Source organism: Anas platyrhynchos, chromosome 6 (assembly GCF_047663525.1).
Source record: "Anas platyrhynchos isolate ZD024472 breed Pekin duck chromosome 6, IASCAAS_PekinDuck_T2T, whole genome shotgun sequence".
Taxonomy (NCBI): Eukaryota; Metazoa; Chordata; class Aves; order Anseriformes; family Anatidae; genus Anas; species Anas platyrhynchos.
In genome coordinates this window covers 26,172,972-26,193,204 of record NC_092592.1, presented here as the reverse complement: position 1 = coordinate 26,193,204, position 20,233 = coordinate 26,172,972, and the positions used below count along the sequence as shown (strand labels likewise).

Genomic DNA, 20,233 nt, shown 5'->3' with positions numbered 1-20,233 from the left:
TTTCAAGGTGTTGCACAGCATTTTGGGGAGGAGAGGGGAGGAGTAGAAGAGTCCAGACAATATGATTGTATATACAGCAGGTAGAAGAATTTGTTATCCTAATCTCTTCCTGGTAAAACTGAGTGACAGTTTTTAATAGTAACTGACTTTTCTTCCACCGTTCTATTTCACAAACGAAAGTTTTAATATGCAGGTTGTTTGCTTGCCTTTCAGTAGAAATGGAAGAATGTACTAAAGAGAATTTATTTCAGTCTCTATCATTTAGAAGCAAAACTGGGTAAATGTTGTTGATTTTTATTACTGAAAATGATGTCATCAGAGTATTGCGATGAGTCTATATTTTCTAAAAAGGGCTGATTTTTGATGAGTCACTCATGCATTTTCTGTCATTAGTGACCTGTCAGAAACCTCTGAACTGAATTGCTCTCTACTTTTAATCATCAAACTGTAGTTGAATTTTTCCAGTCTCCCATAATTTCCTCAGGTTAGAATGATTTGAAAGGAATTCTGTTTGCCTGTAATCATCTGTGCTACTATTTGAAAGAAATTGAAGTTTTATGTTGTTACATTTCAACTTCAGAAATGTTTGTCACAAAGTAATAGAAATTGAAATCATTTGTATATGTAAAGAACAACTGACAGAGCCTATGGGCAAGCTCCTAGATATTATTCATTTCCCACCACTGTCACTAAAATTCTTGAATTCTGACCTAAAGACTGAAATGGTGTTTTATTTTTTTTTTCAAATCCTTTTAATCCTTGTTTTTTGTTTTTGTTTTCTGCAAGAATGGTGGTATGCTTGCCAGATCTAATTTGGGTAATGTTTTAGTTCTGTGTGGACAAATAAACAGTAAGATTTATATAAATACATGCAAGGAAAACATGTAAGTGATTTTATGTGGAACATAGGTTGAACAGGCTAGGTGATTAAGATGCTTGGTTTCTGCTACTATCTAGATTCAGTCTGATATTAAAATATGAAAATTACTGAATAATTAAATTTCTGGCAGACAGAAAGAGACAAATTCTTTCCTGAACTTCTGCACCCCTGTTAAGGCAGTGATTTGCAAGAATAGCTGCTTACACTCTGAAAGCCCCATTTTTAATTGTAGTTATGATCTCTAGAAATAGTGTTTTAAAGGTCAAAGTACACTGGTTTACAAAACTTAAATTAATGCCAAATTTATATATTTTCAGATTACCAGTTTTGATATTTTTATTTAATATCTGAAATTACTTTCAGCTACATTGATTTTTTTTTCATATAACATAGCAGTGACTGTATTTTTTTCCAAACAACTTATATTTTTGCTACATTAAGCTTGTTTCCATAACATTATACAACTTGAAGAATTTCAGTAGAATATAGCTCACTTTTGTGGTGAGAACATAACCACTAAGAAATAATCCTTCACACAGGCTTGCTTTTTTTTTTTTTTTTTTTTTTTTTTTTTGTATTTTATTAAAAATCTAACTGGTAGGTAAAACAGGAAGGTAATGTACAAATTCCTCTTATAAGGCTAAGCAGTTTGCAGTAATTAAATATTCCTGTGCTTGTCCTCCTACTGAACTTAATGAAATAATATACTGCAATTAATTTAAGTCTTTAATGTTTGTCGTCTTACTTGATGCTCTGGTCATTAATTGTTTTGAATTATTTATCAAGAAAATCTGGCCAAAGAGGGCGAATATTTTCTTCTTTCTTTGGCACTTGTAAATCTTGATGCCTCTTATGAAAATAACTATCTTCGGGGATCTGATCTTGGTTACAGAGATAAAAATCTAAACCTTTTTAATGTATGTTATGAAAAAGCACTTAGAAAAATACTATTCAGGAATGCTGTTTTTTGTTTGTATTTTTCTCTAGAGAAATGATCTTCTCAAGACTTTAATCAGAAATCAGACCTCTCAAAACACCAGAATTTCTTTTGTTTCTGACTTTTGACTCCTGATTACCAACTTATTTGTCTGTAGTTAATTCCCTAAAGGTTGAGACCATCTGGTCTTTCAGTTTATTTAACTTTTTCTCAATTTTTGTGAGCCTTCAATTAAAACTGTCAGGCTCAAAGTTTATAACCATGATGATTTCTCAGACACCATTAATTTTAATGTTTCAAGAATCTGTCCCATTTTTGCTTTTACTCTTATCTCCCACAGGAGTAAGAGCTTGCTTTCTTGTAGAATGTGCTTTAAAAGTGAATTAAAATTAAATCAGATAATTGAGGGGAAAAGTCATTGAGTTGCAATCTAAATCTTTATAATTTATTTTAAATTCTCATATATCAAATAGCTGTTTATGCATTTTTCTTGCTTTCATTTAACCTTCCATTAAACATAGAAATCATTGAATTTTGCCAATGGGCAAACTGCCTGTAATGTTCATGGTGATTATACATAGTGAGTGAACATGCAATGGTACGTAAATTATTAAAACACTATGCAAGGGTTAACCAGATAGCCTCCCAGAGTTATTTAGAGACAAATGTGTTATTTATCACTCAATACCCCCCCCCCCTTTTTTTTTTAATTTATTTTTTTTAATTGAGAAGATGAAGTCTGTTTGATCTGAAGAGGATGGACTTAAGAATTCAAGCGGTTCAAGTGTTTTGCAGTCAAAATTAAAGGAGATGATCAAGCAGAGAGAACATTATTCTTCCCTCCACCCCTCTGCTACTAAAGCTTAGACAAGGCTGTGTTTTGTTTTTTTTTGTTTGTTTGTTTGGTTGGTTGGTTGGTTGTTTTATTTTGTTTTGTTTTGTTTTTTTCCAGAACTCCTGCTTCAGAAATTTGAAAGAATGATGAGAATGATCATATGTTATCAAAAGACAGGAGATGTAATGTATAAACATCTTAAAAGATGCTATATATAGCTATTATATAGTCATTATAGTCCTTACAAATCCCTTTCTCTGTGTACAGACACTGACTTAAGAACACTGATGTTATCTTTCACCTCTTTCTATAGGATTTGAATTTTCAGTGTACATTCAATTAAACTTGCACATCTTTTGCTCTGCTGGCAGGACTAGTAGATGTTTACTTTTCTGGTAAGAGAGTGGAATCTTTAATATGGTTTTATGGATCATTTATGACATATACATAACTGCTGTTATTGGTTTAAAAAATAATAGTACTTTACTAAAAATAATACTTTGGAGATCATGGTCAGTGCATAAAAACTGAAGTTTGACATATACATTAATCTTTCATTACCATATCTGTATGGATCATGACTTCATAGTGATTATTTTAAATGCCCAGAACCAAGAACTAACATAGATGAAAATGAAGTGTGTAGGTATCTGTGGTGGTTTGCTTGTATTTTTGTTTTAGGATTGTATTTTTGTTTAAAGGAAGCTTTAAATAATATCCTTTTAGAACATGGTATTGTACCACATGCTAAGTTATTGAGACTACCACATAATGTGAACCTTGGCTCACGTCATCTATTCCTCGAGTCCTTTTGCTGTCATCCCCTCTCCTTTGATTTCCATTGCTGTGGCCTGTGTCACAAGTTATCCACAAAATGAACAAGATTCCAAATGAATAAAGGATCTTTATTAAAGATCTCTGTACTTTTTCATATGGTAGACTTGCTCTGTTTCTGTACTGTAGGCTTTTGTCTGTACTGTAGGCTTTTAGTTCTGTCTGTAGGCTTTTCACTTCTGGGTGTCCCAGGAACCTTGAAGAAAGGTATATTGCTTTATTATTATTATTTTAAAACTCAAAAACTCATCTGAAGTAGGAAAAGTATATTTTATTTTTAGAAATGGAACTATGTGCTGAAATATCAACTCAAAAGTATTTCACGTTACTATTAATGATTTTAGAAATGGAGGAGGGTATCAGACTCAATTTCAAGTATGTTAATCTGTATATAGCATTATAAAAAGGAGTAGAATTCTAAAGAATATTCAGTTCTTCTTTTAAAACACTCTTTTTATGAGAAGAAGAAGTGGTGTCAGAAACTTAGTAATCCACATTATGGACCTATTGCTGCTGTTGTAATAGCCAGTCTTATTCCTTAAGAAATAAATCAAGGAGGCACTCCCCTTCTTTAGCTAAGATAAAGGTGATCTGCTCATTCAGAGGGTAGAAATGTATACCCATGGTGTCAGAGTTGGAGGGGACAGGGCTTGTCTTTTGCAAGAAAAGCAAATTCTTTGCCCTTTCCCTCTGTTTTTAGTTCTTGCTAAACAGGGAGAACTAATAAAGTAGAACTACGAAAAGCAGCTTTGTTTCTATTCCAAGTACTGCTCAGCATTTATTACAAAGATGTAGTTATTTGTTCAGTATCAATGCTTAGATACCAAGATACATTTTTTATTTTATTTTTTTTTAATTTTGCATCATTACCAATATGCAAATGCTGTTAATAGGATGTAAATTAGAAGTTGCTTTTGGTTTTACAACAGTCTGGCTATTTTACTGTCCATGAAAATGGCCAGAACAGGAAGGAGCTTAAGAGTAAGGAGAAGCCTATCTTCAAACTGTGTTTGTATGACAGGTGGGTAGTTACTGCATTTCTATTGCTCAGTCCAGAAGACTCTCTTGTCCTGCAGATTCTTATTTTTGCTTCTTTATTTTTATGCTCAGTACAGTCAATTTCTGTAACTACAGTTGGACTAGAAAAAGGAAACCTTCTAAAAGGGGACCAAGTCATTTAAGTCTGCTACCCTGTCTTTAGGAAAAGAAAATCAAAAGTCTCTGCAACGGCCATGAGACTTAGAGCAAGAGTAATCTGTTACCATAAAGTGAAGCAGGTGAAAATAGGAAGGAATATCAAGTAATTCCAGTTGCATAATGTAGCCATGTTAATATCTCTGGTGTCTCTTCTGCCTTATGATGAGGAGAGTCAATCCAAGCTATACAAAAACAGCCATATTCGTCAAGCCTGTTTTACGTTTTCTTAAAACCCATGGTCAGATAAGTTAATTCATCATTTTATCTTTGGCAGGAGATTTAGTAGCAAAGTAGGTCTCTTCTATTTCTGTCTGATGTATGCTGCTCATTGCTTTTGTATGTAGTACATTCAGATTGGAATAATTATAAACTGCTATTTATACATAGTATAAAGCTTTCTTCTGTGCATAAAATAAAATTGTAGTTAAAGCCATTTAAAGAAGACCAAGTTGCATCTTCTTTAATGAAATATTTTACTTCCTCAAGCTGAATCAGTTTGGCACATCTGTGCTTATATTTCTGTTTTTATTACTTCTTTTAATCTAAAAGCCAAGATATTCTTGATGCTACTAGCTGAGTGTTCCTTGTTTAGCAACATTAACAGTTTTCAAGAAATCTATTTTTCTTCTGTCTGTATTGTTGGTTTGCTCTGTCATAATAATCACTTTTTAGTTCCTTATAAAGCCCTCTGTATGACCTTTCTACAAGCACCTGTTGACTTTGTTGTGCTGTCTAAGCATAATTAATGACACTGCTAGTGGCAAGGGCTGAGTGTTAATTTGTCATGGAAAGCCTGATAGAAGAGCTTTACAATCCTTGTACTGTAACTTGAGTGCCACTGCAGCAGTACATTTATGTTTAAAAAATTATTTCATGTTAAACGTCAGCTAAATAACATCCCAAATAAGTAAGACAGCATGGAATCCTGCCTTGTCAATTAGAAGTTACTGAAGTAATAATATTTAACATTAACTCATCTAACTCTGTTAGTTGGCTCAGCTGATTCTTGAGCTTTGGGGTAGGGAGAAAAAATAAATAAATGCAGGAATGCAGGAATTCTCCCAGGCCTTCCCAGAAAGGAAGAAATTGTGTTCTGTACAATTCCAACTTCCAGCTTCTGTGCTCCAGCCAGAGACCAGGAAGATGGAGGAGGACTACATAACCACATGCATGGGCAGGTGTATGATGAATGACCCTCAAAACAGGGTCACTGTTGTGATGTTCCTTTAGTTAGGATTTTTCCTTACTTTTCTACCATGAATGTTTACCCTTGGGCAAAACTTAAATCTCAGGTTTACTAGTATTCCTTTGCCACTTCATGCATTGTCGAATGATTGTTCAGGTGCTAAAATCAAAATCTCAGTAGAGTTTTAAATTAAGGATTAGAACATAGCTGTAAATTAACAGGAATGTAATTATCTACAGCTATACAAAGACAGAGAAAATTAACCCTGACTGCTAGGAATGACTGGATAGATAGTTCCCTGTTTACTTACAGTTAGTAACTAGATGTTGCTTGGAGGGTATTTCGCTGGCTTTCTGTTTTACAGGTGATAAATTATTTGTAGAAAGTTAAATAAGCATTAGCTTTTTCAGTACTAAAATATATTTATTGCAATGCCATTGAATGTAATTTAAGGATATTTTACCACAAAAAGAATGCAGTTTCTGGTTCCAGGAATTTGCCTTGTTATGATTAGAAAAAGGTAACTGAATGTGCATATACAAATCCTGGGCTGTTGGACTATTTAGATGACAAAATGCATTACTACAAAAAAGATTGACAGAGTTGACTTGATTCTCCCATGTAGTGCCTTATTAAGCACTGTATCTCAATATTACAGACTTAATTAGCTGGAATTGTAGTTACATCACCTTCAATGGTGGGGATAATTGATGTGAGCTGAAGCGAGCCTAATAGGCTTGACCTTCAGTCAGTTATGTGAACAGTTTAGAACTTAAATGCATACTATATTTACCATCTTACTGAAGGTTCAAACTGATCAAGCCTCCCAAAGAAAGAGCTGCAGAAGTCAGACAGAGAAAGTCAAGTACAGGCATATGCATGCTTGACATGTAGCTACTACAAATTGAACTTTCTCCTGAACTTTAAAAATCTATGTCAAATATTATTGACTGGGGTGTGTTTCCCTATATCTTTAGAAGAAAAAAGTAGTAACAGGTTGTCAGTAAAGAGCTAAGTAAGACACATTTATCTTTACTGTCATATTTTGAATATACCACCATTAATTATCTTCACAAAATTAAAGCTACCTGTTAGTTACTTTGTGGTTTCTGCATATAGCTTCCATATCTGCATTTCCCTTGGAAATGACTTGATGGGTATAGTGCTTACATCTACATTCTTTCCTGAATACAGTCCACAACACTGTAAAATACAGACACGCCTGAGTGCAACAGCTGTGGTCTGGGCATGTTTTTCTGCACTGGAACTTGATGTGAATCTCTTTCACAACAGAATATTTTCTCCTGTTCCACTGCAGGTTTTTAGAAGTCATGAGCTATACACATACTATGGGAGGAGGTAGGTCTTCTATGTGGCCTTTGCTTATTTTCTCATGTAGGATACAACCCCTGAATTTCAAAGGCCCCTCTGTAAAGGTATGATATTTGGTTTGTATAAATATCATCCTTAACTAAACCAATTCTGAATGTAGGATACTTTGGTAAAGAATAAAGAACATACAAATAGCCCATACTAAAGATTAATTAATTCTTTATTTAGTCTTTGGCAGTAGCTACCAGTAAATGCTTAGGGAAGAGTGTCAGAAGAGGACTAGACTGAAGAAATAGTGTCCCAGAACACTTTTCCAGATTCCATCATTTTGCAACTCTGGGATTTCCTGTGTAATCTTGACTAGGGGAATATCTTATAATGAATTATTATTAGGGACTCTCTTATTGGAGAATGAGACAGAATTGTGACTTAGGATAAACCATTTTAAACATCAGGTTAATCATGGGTTTGGTGTTTAACTGTCAGAAATGTTTTTATACTTTTTCGTACTGGTAACAACTCAGCTAGAAGACTGTAGAGCGCTGCACTTTGAGGGCATTCAAAGGCTAAATCTGTCTTCATGTTTGTGTTGTGGTAAATTACATCTGAGGAACTTTTTCAGAATAGAAAATGAAGAGATTTCTGAAAGTCTTACTGTTACTAATGAAAATTACAGCACTTTCAGTATTGCATAGTGCATATTCTGCCAAAACGGTGTACTTAAGATCCCAGCAGGTATTCAGCATCTTGTGTGATCTGATGCACTTCGCTGGAAGACCTGTCTGTAAATAGTCATGACAGAACTGTGTCAAAGAAGCTTCCTCTTATGGTGTTACTTTTTCTTCTTTTAGGACCTAAAGAAAGCTTATAATGTTTCTGTATTGAGAAATTAATTTAATAATTAATAATATAAATGAAATATTAATTGGAAATAATTGTGCAATTCTAGTAGGCCACTAGAAATGATGACTTAATATGAGTAGCTAAAAATAGTGTTTAAAATACTGCAAAATAGCTGCAGTGGCTTTGAAGTTACTAAGCTTACGCTACACTTATAAAGGCAAGGTAAAATTTCAGTCATACTGTTTCCTGAGTCCTGCAAAAGTTGTCATGCTTTTGTGTAACTCTCATAGATAATTTTATCCTAAGGCTTAAATATATATATATATTTATGAAAGTATGATATTAGCAAAAGTGTTAATGCTTAATTTTGACCATTCACAAATAAGTGCTTTAGTAGCTTTTCACTGTAAGAAATACAGCTTTCATGATCTGTCATAGGTGAAAACTGTCATTTGCTCCATTGATATTTCATTTTGATTTGCTGACAGATATGATGACTTACTCATTCTGATTATATGACTGTTTTTTGGGGGGTATCTTTTCAGAGAAACTATAAGATCATGCTAGAGCTCACTCTCAGTAGAACAGGAAATGGAAAACATAGGCCCAGATATCAACATGATTATCTGATCTCATGAGAAATTAATTCAGATGCTGTGTGGAAGCATCACATACACAATTCTATGTGATTCTTCAGGTTCAAGTACCTAAGGATTTTCAATCCTTTTGGTTCCTGGAACATTAGTATATTTTCATTGATGCTATAGGCCATCTTAAAACTATGTGGTATTCAGTATCAATTAATTTATTTTTCTTAGCACTTTCTTTATAAACCTCTTAGAATTACTCCACAAATTCACAGATACCCATGGTTTGTGTGTTGAAATCTGTTGACTAAATAGTCATAATATTATTCGTCCGCTAACTATGTAATGAAACTTAGACTACTGGCTTTTTGTCTGTGAAGAAGGCTCAGATAAGAGGCAAAATTAGCTCTCTGTATTTTATTTCATTTGGACTAGCAGGTCCAATATCTTTTCTTTTTTAACATGTCAGCAATTATATGCTCACCATACTTTTAGGTAGAGTGCTTTTATTTCTCTAGCTTGCCTCTTATAAAAGTGAAATATTTTGTATCAAATAAATGGTTGCTTCAACATATCATAAAACATGATTGCTTTTCTATAAAAATGGGAGAAACTCTTCTTTATATCTTTTGACAAATTCATTTTACAAGCAACTACAGAATACAGTGTTTCACTCTGGTAGGCCATAAGTTGTGTATATTAAGTCACAATGCCCTGACAGTGGTCTTCCATATCCAGGAAGAGAAAGTGTCCTAGCGACCAATATATAAAACTCTTCCCCACAGATTTTTACTAGAAATTGTACTTGTAACAGTAGAGCCTCTTCTCTATAGCAGTAGAGTCTTTTCTGTCATCTTCTTAATCTTCTACAGAGTATTTAAAGGGGAAACAAAAACAAGAAAACACAAATAGTTCTCTAGAATATAAAGACTGCAAATCTTTCCTGCGAATCCCTGGAAGTGTTCGGGGACAGGTTAGATGAGGCTTTGAGCAACCTGAATTAGTGGGAGGTATCCCTGTTCATGGCAGGGGAGTTGGAACTAGATGATTTTTAAGGTCCCTTCCAACCCAAATAATTTTATGATTTATGAAAAAAATATAATTATTTACATAATTTATTATGTAAATTGCATTTATACATTAAAAAAGAGAAATGTTTCTCAGTGTTAGCCCCCCCCCAAAATAAATAAATAAATAAATAAATAGATAAATAAATAAATAAAAGACTTCCCCCCTTGTGGCCTCCCATGTTATTAGTGTTTATGCAACAACTTTGTTCCATTCAGTTTTTCCCACAGAATCTAATATTTCTTCTGGCACTGATACGATTATGCTATCGCTGTTCTATGATGACTTTTTTTTTTCCTGTATTGTTAAATCCACGTTGTTGTTGTGTTGTTGTTGTTGTGTTTGTTTGTTTGTTTGTTTTCAATTCCAAGAGCTCTTATTGAGAGAGAATTTCATTTGTCCCACTGCGTCTTTGATTTGCTGCCTAGGGATGCAATGGTAAATACTGGAGTTTCATTCTTCCTGTGTGCCTCATATTTTCAGGGTAAGAACAGAGAGGAGAGAAGGTTGATGAACTCTGAGAAATTTTGGCATGTTTATAAATTGATTTAAGTTAATATGTATAATTTTTTCTAAGGCAGTTGCTTTGAAAGTTCTTTGACATCTGTTCGCACTGCTGATGAATTTCCAGCTATGAGATCCTTATGGTATGATGAGAATGTATTTTGAGTTGAAGATTTGTTAAAATGTATCCTAACTGCCAAATCCTGTTGCTGTTGTAGTGTCTTCTCAATTATCGTTTGCTTGTGTGTTATCTCAAGTTAAGTAACTTACTTCTGTAATCCATTGCCTTTTTTGGTAGTATGCGAATTGCCATCTCTACAGTGGAACTCTCCTTAATCACAGCCTTGCTTGTTAACTAGCACAGAGTGATTATGTCTTAGTAATATCTAGGTTTTCTGCTGCATTGTTCATTGTATCATTGTAGATACTTATCTACACCTTCAGAAGAATTTTGTGCTTCTCAGTACATTTTTTCTTAAGTTTACATATACATACACACGTGCACACAAACATGCAGTTTGGATTTACTGCCTCTCCATAGAGGAACATGGAATGAAATTTGCACTAAAGCTAAATATTATCTCACAAGAACCCAGAGGAAAAATACTGTTTGTTTTTTTTGTTTGTTTGTTTTTATTATTATTATTATTATTTGTTTGTTTTTCAGCTGAACTAAACAAACAAAATTCTGTAATTCCAGATAAGTAAAGCATGGAGATACCTTAGGACAACTCAGAAGGCTTAAAAGATGACCCCTGTCTGGAACATTGTCAAACCCACCCTTCTAATCAAAGAACCAGGCAACAATTTTTAGAGGTTAAGGACTGAAAATGTAGATAGTGTACAGCTAATCCTGCCAAGATATTTCCAGGAATAAACAAAGATCCTTTCTCAGAGCACAGCATGTTAAAAATGTTCCTTACATGACTAATAATAATAATAAACTAATGGAATAAAAAGCCATCCTATAAAAAGCTAGTATTTTAGCTTTTAGTAAATGTGCTTTGCAATGAAGGAACTGTAAAGTTTCTAAAATAAAATGTATTTACTTGATGTGCAGAAGAAGCTGATTAGAGCATTTATAACATTGTAACAATAATAATATGGTTTAATTCCCTATTATCTCTTCCTTGAGTAATGTGTAGTCAGAAAGAGAGGTCTAAACTAATTTGTGTTAAGTGAGACACAGCTGCAAGACTGTAAAATGTAGCTAGGATATTTTACAGGTAAGACACAAAGCTGATATTAATAAAAGTGTCTTAATTAGAAATGTCTGAATTTCTATTGAGAATGCTCAAGTTTTTGCAAAGAAGTAACTAAATGCAATAAATTATTTTCCCATGACCAGGCAAGAAAATGATATGGAACATGTCTCTTAAAAGTTTAAGATACCCTTAAGAGCCATAAAAGATGTATTGAAGTATCAAAACAAAATCCATAAGATATAATCTTTTGCTTCTCATTATTAGTTTTTCTGTCCTGGTACACAGACATAGACATAACTGCAGGTGAGATGGATTCCATTTGATTTTGAACAGGATGGAGACTTTATGGAGAGAGTACCAGTAGTTTCACTGGTAAAGGAGACTGGTAAACCTTGTCGTGGCACAGAGTTTATTCGAGCAGTAGAGGGATAGCTATAGAATGAAAAGCCTGATTTTGTTCCAAGTTGTAGATTCTATTGTGTTTTATCATTTGGCTAATTTTCAGAAAGTAACTTAATGCTTTTCATGTAAATCTGAGTGCTTCAGATGAAAATGGGGAGAGCTCTTGAAATAATCATCATATTACCGAATATACCTAAATACAATCAAAGTTTTTTTAATGTCTGAACCTGACAAATTTCCTTTCACATTCTCTTAAAGGATATCTTCAACAAATTTTAACAAAATCTGACAAATGAGTTACATTTAAATTCCAGGCATATGGTTTATTTAGGCTTTAAAGATGAAAAGCATTGGGTTTTCTTTTTTTATTTTTATTTTTTATGAATCTTTGTCTTGACATTATATCTGTCAATATAAATTCTCTAATCTCCACATTTCTACCCTTAAATACACAATCAATTAAGTCTCTTGTTTTTATTTGTTAATTTTTAATAAGTATGTTTAATTTGAATACATACTTATTAAATACAACACAAGGTGGGCTGTTTTAATAGAGTTTTCATCACCTAAGAATGCTTTAGACAGACAGCTGTAGACTGACCTGGCCAGTAGGTAAGTGGCAAGGTACTGTGTATCTTTCTTAAGTGGATTATACCTTTTTATACTTCCAATTTGCAACAATACTCCAGTTTGGGGAGTTTCATGGCAATACAAAAGAGTGACTTGCTCAACCAGGCCTTTCTGAATGCAGGGGTAAATGTTTTCTGTTATAATCTCATGTCAAAACCTGCTTTTTGCAGTCCTTATTTCCAATCTGTGTGTGCTTATCTTTCAGCACTGTCAGCTAGACTATAGCTGACAGTAGAGTATAGACTATATACTAGACATTGCTGAGTTAAGATACATCATGAATATTTATTTGTTTCTTATCCACTAGATTCATTACTCTGACCAAAAAAAAAAAAAAAAAAAAAAAAAAAAAAAAGTTTGGTTTAATATGATTTGTTCTTGACTGTTTATTATCTTAGTATTCTCCTATTCTCACATGCTTATAAATAGATTTTTGAATTATTTGTTCTAGTAAATTTTCAGATATCCCAATTTAATCAACTAATCTGTAAATTCACAGATACTTTCTCCTGTTCCTTTATATGTAAATATTGGTTTTGCTGCCCCTCTTCCATATGTTGTCAGTTTTAACAACTGAAGGTTCTTTTTCAATTGGTAATTTAAAAGAAGTGTCATCACATTCCTGCTGAATTAGAAATCTACATATTTTACTCTTTCATTTTTTTCTTGTCTTCTGTGCTATCCCTTTTCTTAAAATTATGTCAACTGCTTGGTTACAACTAGTTGTTTACACGAGACAAAAATAAGTGTACAAACTGCTTTAGCTTTCTCTGTTATCAGGGAATTTATCTTTCTCTATTGATTGACAACTTCAATAATGAACAAAAAAAAAAAAGAGGAACTTTTTGCTTCCTTTACTTGTTATTTTAATAGCATCTTCTTGGTTTGTTTGTGTTTCATTTGGTTTTTAAATGCACCTTACATGTTAGTACCATAATCTACCCCAGGCCACCAAGATAATTTTGCTATGCCTTTATGTATACTATTATAGACACTGTTGGCATTATTTATTTATTTATTTTGCTTTTGAATATCAGTCATTCAAGAAATATTGATTTAGACTCTTAAGTCTCTTCTTGTACTTCCTTTTTATCTTCCTGTTTGGGATACAATGTTTTTCTGCTTCCAAAACTAGTTCTATTAGTAGCTTCCTGTTCTGAACATAACAACCCACCACCACTACTACTGCCCACCCACTCCTACCCCCAAAAGACAATAATTCATAATTAAAAAACAAAAACAAAACAAAAACACTTTGAATGTCTGCCCAAGAGATTCTATCTTTTGTTTCCTTAGTTTGTTAAAGTGCAGTTTTGGAATGCCATTGTTCTTACTTTGCTGTGGCAATTCCTTCCTTTCTGAGTATTTGAGAATTCTTATTGTTTTCTGGTAACTTTCACTAGAATGGTTTCCTTATACTCTTTGCCAGATTCCCTATATAAATAAGAATTGAAACAGTAGTCTCTAGCTGCTTACTTGTCCGACTCTCTGAATCTATTTACAGCAAATACTGAGAACTCGTTAGACAACTTGTATTTTCTAGCATTGCTTATGTATCAGAGTTAGGGTACTCAGCTTACCACTTCCTATCCTGTTAATTGCTTTGGAGAAAGTCATTTGCCCTCCATCTAGACTTGATACATCTCTGACCCATATCATGAGACTGGTTGAGTCTTCCTTCCCTTTCATTCTCATCCAGTGGTCTTAGGCTTTTGAACAGCAGAGAAAGCATATTCATTACAGATATATGGTGCCTCACTGCTTTTTTTTTTTTTTTTTTTTTTCTTCTGCATGTCCTTCCTTAATGATTTATAGCTTTTGGAGACACTGTATCAGTACAGTAGTGATAGAATGCTAGTAAGTTTTATTTAAAAAAAAAATCTGAGTTCATAAACTGAAATCTGGTGAGTTCAGTGAACTGTACTAAATGACTGGGAAGTATGTCATGATCAATGTATTGAGTACAGCATGTGTGACGGGGAATTAAAGAGAGAGACCTCTTTTAAAGAGAGAAGAGAACATCATTAGTCTTCTAAGGGCATGTCCAATATTGAGAAAAAGGTGGAAACTGGAAACATACCAAGATACTGCCTGCAAATTGCAAGATCAACTAGAGAGCTTCTGACAACTAGAGAGATTCTGAACGTGGGGCATTAAATTATTGGAGACTATTGTAATGAATAATTAAAAAACAGAATTGAAATCTGAATGAGAATTGCTTTGTTGACAGAAATGTTAAGTAGAATTGGGAATTAAATGCATGTGCAGATTAGCAATAAGTATTGGCTAATTATTCAATTTATTCAGCAGATTAGAGGGCACATTTCAAATAATATCCAGAATATAGTAAAAAATGTGTGTACACTTCAGAAACCAATTATGCATACAGAGAAAAATAAAGGGAAAATGAAGATGATGTAAAAGAAATACACTGTTTAGAAGACAAATTTCCATTGTGGCACATAACACAGATGGCACTATGTACGTAAAGTTTTGCTAAGGGGGAAAGCCATTCAAAGCATACAAGGAATTCTGCGTTCCTAGTTCACACCAGGAAAATCTGTCCCCCTGTCCTCGCCCTCCATCCCCCCACCATAACAGTGAGGAGGAGTTAATGAGTTGGGTGGGGGCTAGGGGGAAGAGAAGGAAAGATGACCATTAAGGCTGTGATTACACAAATCTACTGCCCCAAATGCTTGTTTAGGGTAATGTATAACAGCTGTGGCTGCTGCTGCCTATGGACTACAGTAACGACTACAGAACAGCTGCTTTAGTGCTGTGAACCCTATGGGAGGAATTTGCTCTCCTTAACTCTGCAGTATGTAGAGCTAATTTACTTGGATTGCAAGGCTATCTAGAGTTTGCTTCTACATAATACCTTGAAAATAAAATTTCTCTTATGAACAGAAAATTATGTATATACTGTACTGGATCCAGCATATTATATATGTTACTATTAGACATCCAAAATTAATTACTTGATTATATCATCTTTTTTCCACAAATATTCTTTGAAGTGTAAACATCTATTTTATAAGGTCATAAAAGGACTCTCTTATAATTTATATATGGTTTTATTTAAGCTCCCAAAAACTGATACATATGTTCTAACTATGGTGAAGAAACTGATTTTTTTATTACCCTCATTAACTTTTTTCTGAAGTGTTTTCTAGGAATTGTGGATCTCTTAACAATAAGAGTTAGGGGCTTAACATATACTGATATGTATACTAATTCATATTGTTACTCAGTCCATGAAAATCTCAGTACAGAAAATGGATACTTAAAGAAAATCATATATTCTGCATCACATAATAAATATGTAGTGCATCTCATCAGATGAGAAGCCATCTAGATTTTTGTGTTACTGTTCTTTTTTGGATAGTAAAAAATAAGGGACATGCTTAGATACTTTTTCTTTTTTTTTTTTTTTTTTTTAAGACACTTTGAGAATCCTCACTGCTACCATTCTCCATTTCTTTGCCTTTTTTAAAAAAATACATATTTACAGGAGTTTATTAAAAAATATTTTTCAATTCTGGAGAATTCTATGTTATATCTTTTGCACTAAAGGCCATCTAGATTTTCATTATAAATTCAAACCACCCAGCGTCTTCAATTGGACTGTTCCTAGCTATTTATGTATTTGCATAGATAATTTTTCAGTCAGAGCATAGAAACATGAAAATAGAAACATTACATAGAAACATTCATGACTGGAGTCTCAGGTATATGTTGCTTTTATAAGTCACTTTTTGCTTTTTTACATCACTAATGATACTGCAGCCTGTCTGTGGCCTATGAGCCACTCAGCGCTAGTAAGACTAGTTGGATTGTGTGAGCCAACACGTCTTGGTTCTCCAATAAAAGGATGTGAACATACAGGGTTCAGCAAGGGCCCCAGAAGCAAATAGGAGACTGGAAAAGAAAAAGGTAGGAAGCAGTACTGAAGATACCTATAAAATCTTTCTGAGTAGGCTTTTATTACAGTATCTGTTCAATTTAACACAAGGCCAAAGATAAATACAATTGTGGCCTTTTGTGTAAGGTTCCCGGCTACAGTGCTGAAGATCTGGGTTGAATTTTTGCCTGCACCCCATTTTCTGGATGATCATACTTAAATCACCTGTACTTTCTGAGACCCAATTATACAACCTGAGCAATTAAGGGATAATTACTATCTTGTAGAATTATGTAAAGTGTTAATGAATCACTTTCAAATGTTTGAATAGATTACGATAAAGGAACGAAAAGTGGTTTTCATTAGCAATAGATTTTTGTTTTGAGGAAGTTTACCACAATGTTCAGTTCTCTTTGCATTTGATTGTAAATTAATTTATCAAGAAGCTGGATAAATCAGTTCATGGTAGTTATTAAGTATTTAAATAATGTGATTTACAAGGTCCGGCTTGCCAATCATGCAACATTTTGTAACACTACTTAAATTGTTTTACTTCAGAATTTGGAATATAATGTAAACTTTCTTATGTTTACTCTATGAATGTCTATGGTTATTCAAATAATGAGATAAAATTGTTTTAACTGGCAAGTGTAAGTTTTCAACAGAAATGATTAGTTATGTAAAAGTTCTATAATAGAAATTTTTCATTTCTATTCAAATGAATTCTTGTAAGTCGAGGAAAGCTTTTCTATCTATATTTGAACTATGCTTGTTTAAATTAAGTTAGTACTGGGCTGAATTTCTCTCTTTTTTAATATTTGTGTTTGTTTGTTAGTTTTTCTGTTTCTTTTTTATAAATACTGTTTTTTGCAGTGAGTGTTATTTTCAGATAGCAAGATATAGGGGCGTGAATTACTTTAGTTAATTATGAGACCATGAGTTGTAAATTCTTTCCAATATGAAGTGTGAATTGAAGGAGAAAAAAAAAAAAAAAAAAAAAACATTCAGCAGGATGCTATTATGATGGTTTTATACTTATTCAGGATCTTTTCTGCACACTCATACTTGTGTACGTTCTGCTCAGTCTGAATCCTGTGCAGAGCTTGTGGACTTCTTTAGGGTCATTTTCTTATTATTCTAAATCCGTGGTTTTGTGTCTTAAATAACAAGACATCATATTTGGGAGACATTACTTCTGCTTTGAAGGGTCAACAGATTTTCGGTATTAAGTGCAGGTTTCTTTATATTGTGTTTTGTAAAAACAAGGTTATTGTAGCTATGTCTAGTATGATTGCACAATGCCAGAAACATTGTTTTTGTGACATCAGTCTCATGATGTCAGCAAATAACAGATGAAATATGTTGAGGCTGGTAGACCAGACAAATGTAGCTTCATGGCTATGAAATCCAGCCAAAGGTGCCTTTTAAATTGCCTACCCAAATGCCCAGGAGTATGACTGAGTCTTCCTATAATGCTTGCTCCAAGCATTCTCTAATGAAAAAAAGGTATAGAAAAAGTATGAATCCATTTTCAAAACTAGCCTTGTGGCTACTTTTGTGCAGCAGTGTAGGTCTGAAATCTTGAAGGCAAATTTAGGTTACCTTTACCATATTTCTTGTAAATTTCATCAGTGCTTTTTCTTCATCTTCTCTTGAATTTTTACCTTCTTCATGCCATTCTTGTTTTTTTTTAGGCCAGGGTTCAGTTTCATTGATCCTTGAGGAAGGAAGAAAATATGACCCTCACAACAGAGAACTAAAAGAATTATAAAATACCAAAACTTTCCAGAAGTAACCTTCCAAGATTTAACTAACTTCCTATTAGTGAAGGAAGCACAACAAAATTCCCAGCTTAAAATTTATGCTCTGATCTGTGTTCACTTTGTTAAAAGACAAAGTTAAGAATTTCTGGCTAAGCAAATCACTTAGTTTCACTTGTCATGCCTGTTCTCTATTCACATTTTTTTAAAGAGCATATTCCAATGATCGTAACATCTGTAGTATATGAATATAGCTGCTTCTAATAAGATGAATTTCTGTGCTTGTTCTTATTGCTACTCTGGGAGTAATTGGGTGTACCAGCCTAACCATTCAAAAATTCACCATTAAATGCAAACATGTTAGCAAAACCATATTCTTTGCTGGAGATCAAGTCCGTACAGAACATACTGGTTTAACATATTCCTAAAGTGTGCTGTTGTCCTTGCATCTTCAGGACTCCTTTTCCAAAAGTAGTCTGTGATTCTTGAAAGAGTCAAGAAGGAATTCCTCTTTCCATATCCCTGTATTTATAGAATTCTTTTTACCTTTTACTGAGTTTTACTGGATTACTAGGTTTCACTGCATTGCTGGGTAAAATCTGTTACAACTAATTTTAAATTGAGGTCATTTTCTTTTATATATGTCATGTATTGTTCAAAATTATATCATTCATTAGTCTAAGTTGATAAATCTAAAGCCTTTTTCTCAGTTTAAAGTATTGTTCAAGTCTAGAATATGTCCAAAAACACATCTAACGTGTTCTCAGTACATCTTACCTATATATATATGTACCTATAGATATATATTTTTACCTTGGCTACGCATGGTGGTTCAAACTGGTTATATAGTTGATTTGTATTTTATTCTTGGTAGCATGCTTCAGTCAAATCTTTGGTGGTTGTGTTTTGTCTTGTTTTTCTTGTATGTCTTATGGCATCCCATACCAATGATATGGGATCCATTGGGAGCCATTATTCACAATGACGCTCAACAAAGTAATGCTTTCACCAAACAAAATCTGATAGAATACTTCTCACGTCATGAACAAATTCTGTAAAAATAATCATTAAAGTAAAGAAAAAAAAGTAAGGCTTATTTTTAAGTAGCAGAAGAACATTTAGAATGTACATCATTTAGATTTTCTCATAAATAATGTATACAACTGCAGCTTTATCTAAAATTTCCCAGCTAAAATGTGAGAAATTGAGCATTTCCAAATACCCATTCTAAATGTACTTCAAGATAATTTAGAATTTTATATACCAAGTACTGGTTGGGTATGTGTAGTATAAAATATCTCTTTTCTGTAGCTTTCTACTTTTAACTTCATGCCATCCATTCTGATTTTTCTTAAGAAATACCGTATTTATTTTATGGGATAATCATTAGGATTAATGGAACATTTGAATACAATTTTTCATCCTGCACTGTTTTCATGATTTTGGATGTTGTGTTTATCACTAGTTTTATAACTGTTTTTTATTCTTTTTGAATTGGTAGAAAAAAGAACACTGTAAACTGATAATTTAGAAACATAATTTTCAGTTAGACAAGCATGATAATTTTCCCCAGGGCACAGTCAACATACCTAAAACCCATAGTTATTCTGTATAAAGTAGTACAAGAGATTCAAACAGTGTTGTGGTGGATATACCTGAGACTCTGAAGACAGGTAAGTTTGAGCTAAGACAGAGAAATTCAGATATCTGTAGGGAAATTTGTTTAGTTTCACATACAAATGAATAATCTATCAATACCTTCATTGAACCCATGTTGGAAGAAAACAAGCTATGTAATTATCAAACCTTGAAAAACAAATGAAAAACAAGCAAAATACTGGTCTCACTGAAGCTGAAATAAAAGTTGTGTGCTTCAGCATAGCCAAGATTTCTCCTCCTCTGCTTTTTTTAGTAAAAACTATTATAGAAAGTTGTTAGACCCTATACACACAAATACAATACAAGGAAGAGAAACAGTTGTAATGTTCTTTATGCCACAATAGTATTACCCCTAAGCTACAGATGCATAAATAATAATAATAATAATAATAATGTAGTTAAATTTTAAAGTAAAGTTTAGTCCTCCTACATCTTAGATTTGAGATTTAAGATATTTATGCACACTGTAATCA

The 20,233-nt window shown here is 33.2% G+C and overlaps 1 protein-coding gene across 9 annotated transcripts in view; it reads left to right on the top strand.

Moving 5' to 3' along the window:
- The window catches only part of ADGRA1 (adhesion G protein-coupled receptor A1), a 278,267-nt gene that overhangs the window by 178,448 nt on the left and 79,586 nt on the right, over window positions 1-20,233 (top strand). The window lies entirely within an intron of this gene.